The sequence below is a fragment of the Limulus polyphemus genome, unplaced genomic scaffold (genome assembly GCF_000517525.1).
Source record: "Limulus polyphemus unplaced genomic scaffold, Limulus_polyphemus-2.1.2 Scaffold1620, whole genome shotgun sequence".
Taxonomy (NCBI): Eukaryota; Metazoa; Arthropoda; class Merostomata; order Xiphosura; family Limulidae; genus Limulus; species Limulus polyphemus.
Window position 1 is genome coordinate 75161 of NW_013667230.1, and position 7807 is coordinate 82967.

Sequence of the window (7807 nt, forward strand, 5' to 3'; positions counted from 1 at the left end):
CGTGATACTAGTCACGTGACCTCGCTGACGCAACAATACAAAGAAATAAGTAATTATTGAAAAGGTGTTAAAGATTCAAGTATTGAAATTATTTTATAGAGACGTGAAATGAATAATTTTACAAGATAACTGCAGTGGACAGTTTGTTAGATTAAAACTAGATTAAAAATATTTAAAATAATAACATTATGATACAATCAGTGTGAGTCTCACCATTAATTTGGAAGTTTTTAAATGCAATAAAACAATAAACATTATTGCTTGATAAAAGTGCAAAAAACTAAAACATACGTAACAAAAAATAAAGTTTTAAGTAAAAAAATCTATAAAAAAGGGAAACATTAATAATCAGAAAATCATTAAAAAAAGTTAAATGGTAGAAATGTCCTTCAGTTTTAGTAACACAAAACCATTTATCTCTGGGTAGGGATTTCAGGTGCAAATGAAGGAAGTGTGTGTTTTATTTTTTATATTTATTGTTGTGTTTATTAATTTTTTACAGTAGTTTCATTTAGCTAATAATCTTATGTTTTATGTACATCTGTGTCATCATCCTCTCTTATTTTCCCTGTGCATGACTGGGTACTGTGTAAGTACTCTTTATTTTTGTAAAACAAAAGATAAAGATTTTTATATTTTTCCTAAAGATTTATATAATTTAATAAACAGAACATTTTTATAGGAAAACATGAAGGAAGAGCTATTGTAAAGAGTATGGTTGGAATTCATATAAATATTCTGAAAAATGTTAGACCATCTGCTGTTAGTGATAATCAATTAACTGATATATTCTGGTCCAGTAGTAGATTAAGATAAAAATTAGTACTTTTTCACATTTTTGTTTTTATAACTTACCAGAATATATAGATTTTTGAAGGAATAATACACATAATATCTGTTAAAAGGTATACTGTCTTTGATTCATGCTCTCCATTGTTATTTCTACAACAGTGAGAAGACTTTAACACTTGTTAGATAATACAAAAGTACTGTGAGGAAAGTTATTTAATTCTTAAGTTAGATGAGTCCAGAGTCAATAAGTTTAAGAGAGTGAGAAACAGAAAGGAGGAGAATTGGTACTATAATTACAGAAATGTAAAATAAAGGTCTTTTGAATACCTCAGGTTATATGTCAATAGTGGAATGGTTAATGCTGTAAACTGCAGAAATCCTCAAGAGTTTGAAATATTTTGCTAAAATATATATATGTTAATGTCAAAGGGCTGTTGAAAAATTTTGACAGACTGGTGTTGCTCTTACTATGATAATAAAGTGTGAGTAAATTGTTTGTTAGAGTTATCGAATAAATATATGCGTATCTGTCACTGCAGTTAGGAGAAGACACATTACTGGAGATAGAGTAGAATAATGAAAAAATTGTTGAATTTAATCGATTACTCCTGTAGGATCTTTTTATACATCATATGATTGTTCTGTGAAGATTTGTAACACTTAGGACTTTCCTAATTTTCAAACAATGGTTTTGTGTCTAATACCTGTTTTTCTAGAAATTTCCTGTGATGCTTGTATGGTTAGTGATTTTTGTGTGCAAGATTTCTCTTTCTTGCTTTAAAAAAGTAAAAAACAAATGATTCTGTTTCCTATCTGGTATTGTACTGTTCTTTCACTTTGATGTAAGGATCAGTTTTTTCTACCCAGAGCTAACTCAACATTTATGAAATGTACAAAACTTTGACACATTTTCACCCATTCTCATGTCCAGTTGTATCTAACACTTTGGTAATGATCATACTATCACTCTAGCACATTTCTTATTGGTGAAAGAGTATCTCATTAATTTTGTAATATTTTAAGTGTGAAGTGCATCTTTAAAATGAAAAGGCTGAAAAAATTAGTATAGCAGCAGATCTTAAAAGTAGCTGGATTCTGAATATTCAGAAATAAGTACATATTTGAATCCCATTTTAAGTTCTGTAAAGTTCTGTTTAAGGATAGTAACTTTATTACATTAAGATTCTTTATGTAGGACATATGTTTTCAAAAGCTTTAAGATTTGATAATAATTTTGTACTATGATTAATTGATGAGTACTTCTATTTTCATCTTGGCAAAAACTGTTCTTGTGAAGAATAAACCACTGAACATATGAGAAGAATGTGGCATTACTCCTATTTTATCTGGAAGTGACCATGAATGTAATAATGAAGATGAAAATTACCTTGATCTTGATAATGTGTATGAAGAGGAAACAATTGACTTGTGGAAAGCCAGTAACTAAAAGCTGAAATCTCCCTAAAAAAAAGAAACTTATCCAACTAACAGAGAAAGCATATACCTATGACCTGTGTGATAGAAGTTTAAAATCACATAATTTCATCTACACAGGAAAAAGACCATACTGTTGTAATATTTGTGGAAAGAAATTCAGGGTGTCCAGCCACTTAAAAGACCATCGGGTGATTCACACGGGAATGAGACTTTATAGTTGTTACATAAGTGGAAGAACATGTACACAAGCTGGAAACCAGATACCATTTGATCCATAAGAAACATAATTTGTATGTTAAAATGTATTTTTTAAGCATTTGTTATAGCTTTGTATTTATATGATTATTTGAATGGAAAAACATGTTGTTAAGACTGTTGAAGAGTTTACAATAAGTGATCCAGAAAACAGTTATCAGTTATTAGCTATAAAAGAGCTAACTAATCTTTGAGAAATAAGATACAAATAGTTGTAAAGAGAAAGGATCTTAATGATTATTTGTCAGAAAATTTTTGATTTAAATTCTGTTTAAGTGTGTTGTTTTATTGTTGAAACTTTCAAAGTATTTGAGCTAACAGCAAAATGAATAACACTAGGCAATGACAACAACAACACATTTTCTCTGCTACTAGAAAAAAATGCAACTGTTTCTAAATAATTTGACGATGCTGATTCTAAAAATCATGTTGAAAATTACTATCACCTTTAGTTTTCTAGTTATGATAGACTTATTCAAATTATTCTTATATATTGTGAAAATTGCATGAGTGTAAAACAAGTGTAATAAGATTATATAGTGAAAATACATTCAGGCTATTTTCAAAAGTTTCATTGTGGTAATTTTTTTGTTACAAAATATCTGCTTGACCTGTTGTGCCTTTTTTGTATATTCTCAATTTCTTTCTGTAAGAACCATCAGTAATCTCCCATTATTGCAGGGTTCCATCATCCTTGATATTGCTGTTCTATTGTAACAATATCTTGGTGGAAGCGCTCACCATGCTGATCACTCTCTGCACCTGAAAAAAACAGTTAACTTTTAAATGTTACATATCTGCATTAATTTATTTATTAAGAATCTATCAATCATAGTTTAAATATTATTTCTCCAAGTATTTTTTTATCAGAACTACACCTTTTTAACTTGTATTCAAAGTTTAAAAAGATAATTTATTTACTTATCTTTTTTTTTAAAAGAACAAGAAATTGTTCTTAAAACCCACAAGTACCAAAACTATGTGGGAATACTTTGTATAAAAATGATTTAAAGAACACCTTTGAGAGTTCAATAAAACTGTTTTTGAAATATATATATTAATCTTAGTCTAAATATGTCTCACTGATTTTTTCCCCAAAACATTTTATTGTGTAAATCCTGACAACAGTTAGCAACTTTTATATTATTTATGAAGACAGCTTCAGTGTAATAGTCAAAAAGTTACTAATACAAAAAGGAAACTACACAGTTAACATAGAATAATCCTGTAGTTACTGATTGTCTTACTATTATCATCTACATTGTGAATCTCAGAGAATATCCAAGTAATTAATTTTTCATATAGGTTGATTTGTAGCTCTACACAAATCTTAACATTCAGATGAATTAATTAGTTCTGTATCTTCATTATTAATGTATTGTTCAACTAGAAGAGATACAGTAAAAATTATGATATACTTTGAATAAAGTTTCACATACATTCAAAAAGCAGAGTTCAGTTCCTTGCTATATATATAGATATATATATTTATACCCAGTTTTCTCAATTCCACTGATTACTTACAGAACAGGATAGTAACTGCAGATAATGAGAGGAATGGACATAATCTATATTACATAGTTAAATCTGAAAACCTAACACTGAGTTATAGAAAAGAGAATGAATACAATGTAAGACGAAGTAAAAATAAATCTTAAAATATCTTGCACTACTGCTTATAATGTAATCATCATTAGATTATAGGTAACCACCAATAGGGGTGACACATCTTTCATGCATAGTAATCTCCCATGAGTGCTAGCATCATAACAAAGACTCATTGTTTTCCTAAGGACTGCTTGGTTTATGCATGTTTTTCCTCATTAATAATTATGGACTTTTTGCACTTATTATTTTAAATTTTCAGTACCATTTGTAGTGAATCTTTCTTTCCTTTATTTTCTAGATTATGAAAACAAAGATACAAAACTTTAAACATTTGAGTTAGAACTTTAATTCAAATTAGGATAATTTGATTTTCCTCTTAATCTTGGGAAGTATTTTCCAGGATCTTTGTTTTTTTGACAGTGCTATTCCCTAGAATCTAGAAACCAGGTTTTAGTAATCACTCTCCATTTTCATCATTATGATAATGACTAAAGCCTACCACTGACATACCAAGCTCATTTGAGCATTACAAAAAAGAAAAGTTTATTCATCCATATCAATTTTTCTCAACCACTGGTCCATGGGATTTCACCAGAAATAAACCGACAGAATATTCATATGTGAGGTATAATAGTTTCTCATTGTATTCAGCAGTCTATGATAGTTTAGGCAGGCAGTGACTTAGTACCTAGTATTGAAAATGTTAAGAAATGCTGATCTAGATTATGAATTCATGTATCCACTATTCTAACATCTCTCTTAATCTTTAGATGAATTTGACTGACTGTTTCCACCACTCTTACTTTTGATTCCCTCTTCCTGTTCAGGATCAGGTTAGCCAATCTTCATCCTTTGCTGCTTTGATTATATAGATAAGTGACATTTTGATTTCACTTTCTGCACTTGTTTTTGATGAACCTTGGGGTACTTTCTTGCTTGAGCCTCAACCACTTGAAGCTTGGGGATCTCTTGTTACTATTTCACTTTCCCTTCTTTGTGGAAAGCTAGCTGTTGCGGGTTTTGGGAGTGAATTGTCCCTGGAGCTACCTCTTAGCTCCAGTCTGGTTGGAGCCGAGTTTCCCACTTTGCATACTTGTGAACTCTGTTTACTATAAACTATTAAGTTACACAGGTGATTTCTTATGGGCTTTCCCTATCCTTCCACTCTTAATCTCTTCTTCTCCCTCTCACTCCAAATTATGAATGCCATGAAACAGGTTCTTGACCCCAATCTATGGTTTTACTCCCATCTTTTTGTTGTTGTTCTCAAGAAAAAGGAAGATTGACAACCTGTCATAGATATGTCATACATGAACTAACTTTGTCCCTTTATTTTAAATTAACAGTTTTCTCACTCTTAGATGGATGCTATCTCCCATGATATGCATGACCAAGATCAGTGTCTCTTATGTTTTTCTCCATATCCTGATTTATACACCTTCCCATTACTTCCTTCAGCTCATCTACAACAGTCAAATATTCAGTTAAAAGCCCTATGATTTTGTGTTTGCCATAGCCCAATGTGTTTTCTATTGGGTCCAGTGAGTTTTTGCATGGAGGATGCATTCCTTAAGCTTACAATTTCACTACTCAATGAATGATTGGCTTATACTTGCCCCATCCAGTGTGTCATCCACCATTGGACTTCCATTTTCCTTTGGGAGTCGTCTCATTTGAAGTGGCTGGTTTTGACCTGCACTGAGTATCTACTTCACATGGGAGTCTTTCAGAATTAATATGGAAAGTGAACTTAGCCTTCTCCTTTATGTCTCTGAGACATGGAACTCCTGATTATCTTATTTTTCCTGTACAAGAGGCTTTTCATTTTTGAGCTCTCTTGTGTTAAGTCCTTTGTTCCTCTTGAATGTACCCATATGTATTCTTTTCAGTAGGTTTTGGCTGATCAGTGAAGTATGTCCAGAAATCCACTGTCTTCTCTTTATTTTTCCATTTTTTGTTCAACTCTCACTGTCATTGTGGCTCAATCAATTCTACACAGCCCTGGGCATCCCTTTTCTTCCACCTCTGCCAGACTTATATTTGTTCAGAGCCTCCAGTGGCTTTGTAGTACATCTGAGTGCTTATAATGCTAAAATATTTGGGTTTTCATAACCATAGTAGGTACAGCACAGATTGTCCATTGTGTAACTTTTTGCTAAACAGAAACCTAACATTCGACCAGAACCTTTAAAATGATGTCTCTCCATCTGAGTGGAGTGTGGTTTTGGACACCTGCATCAATTATGGAGTCTGGTCTCCAGTGGAACAGTCTCCTTATCAGTGTTCTTGAGATAATTTGTCTCATCAGTCTAGTCTTTGTTCAAGATCAGTTCAGACAATTCCACTATCACTTTGTATGTCAAACAACAGGGAGGCACTCGGGACCTCTGTTACCTTGCTCTAGACCAACATTTCTCATCTCGTGGGTTGTCAGAATCTGTGAAATGGTTGCAAATACTTTGGTAGTAGATAATAGTTTATTTATTTATTTAGTAAGTATTTAGTAACCCAGGTGTTTTTTTGCACTAAAGATATTTACTGGATCTCAATTGGACATCAAAGCTTACAGACTGGTCCAGAACCCAAAATGTTTGAAAACCACTTCTCTAGACTTTCTCTTTTTGATCACATTCAGTTGCTGGTCTTTCATGTCTTGGGATCTTTGGCTCTAGTGGCAGATTGACTATCTTACCTAGAAAGAATCCTTCCTACAAAGTAATTTTTACATCCTCTGATGTTTTTAGTGGATTTGCTCTCACATTGCTACCTTTGTGACTCTCCTCAACACCTGGCTTCTACTCTGTTGGTCTTCAGTCCCATACTACATCTCCAATTGTGAATTCTCCAAGTCAAGATTGTACAATATAATTTCTGTATGCCTATCATCTTCTTCAACTTCATTCCATTTCTTCTCTTGCCAGTTTGTGAGTGATTTTGTCAACTACTTTCTGCATCTTTCCTGGCCTTTATTTATTTTCCTCCAGTTCTTATTTATCGTTTTTGAGTCTTTTTCATCAGTTGGCCTTTTTTCCTGGATCCTGTTCTGTACTGTAACCTCTGTCTAGTTCTCTGGGCTTTTACATTGTACAGTGGTGTTTGTCTTAAGATATTTTCATCTTCTTCTTGCTTGTGGGAGACACCAATCTGACATTTTGTCTTGGATGTCTCCTGCACTCTTTACCACAGGAACAGGTTAATATAATTCCCTGAATACTCCTTCTTCCTTGTAATCTGGACTACCTAAGAGAATGATTGAATGGTTTCTCCAATCATCTTCCCTTATCTTCCTTTTTGCCGCTAACCAATGACACCTCTGGATACGATCTTGCAGATGTAGATATGGATGACCATAAAACCTATGTTTCACACTTCTTACACCATATTGCTGCTTCACCTACCTCTGGTTTACACCTCCCTCTAGTCATCATTCTGCAGTATTCACAAAGGTTCTAAGAAGTTAAACTGTTAATTTTTTTTCATTTTTAAAGGGCTTTATGTCTATATTATGGAGACAGTGGAATCCATCAATTGCTGGTGTTGTTTCATGAGAAATTCTGCGTAGAGTGGGGGATCACAGAAAGTGTTAAGCCAATCTACCACTGCTTAGTGCCTGCTGATGAAATGAGGTTTTCCATGAAACTACTTTTTCAGTATATATATATATATATATATATATATATTATTTACCTATGCATAACCTAAAACGTAAAAAAAA

The 7807-nt window shown here is 32.4% G+C and overlaps 1 long non-coding RNA gene and 1 pseudogene across 2 annotated transcripts in view; both read left to right on the plus strand.

Annotated features, from left to right (window-relative positions):
• LOC111086995 overlaps nucleotides 1-3358 on the plus strand; it is a 15874-nt gene extending 12516 nt beyond the window's left edge. Inside the window, exon 3 of one of the 2 annotated variants that reach the window (XR_002611719.1) lies at nucleotides 683-3358. This is a non-coding gene — a long non-coding RNA (uncharacterized LOC111086995). The remainder of the gene's footprint in view (nucleotides 1-682) is intronic. The other variant, XR_002611720.1, reaches the window with a different exon arrangement.
• Nucleotides 1-7807, plus strand: part of LOC106464324 — a 75866-nt pseudogene that overhangs the window by 37177 nt on the left and 30882 nt on the right.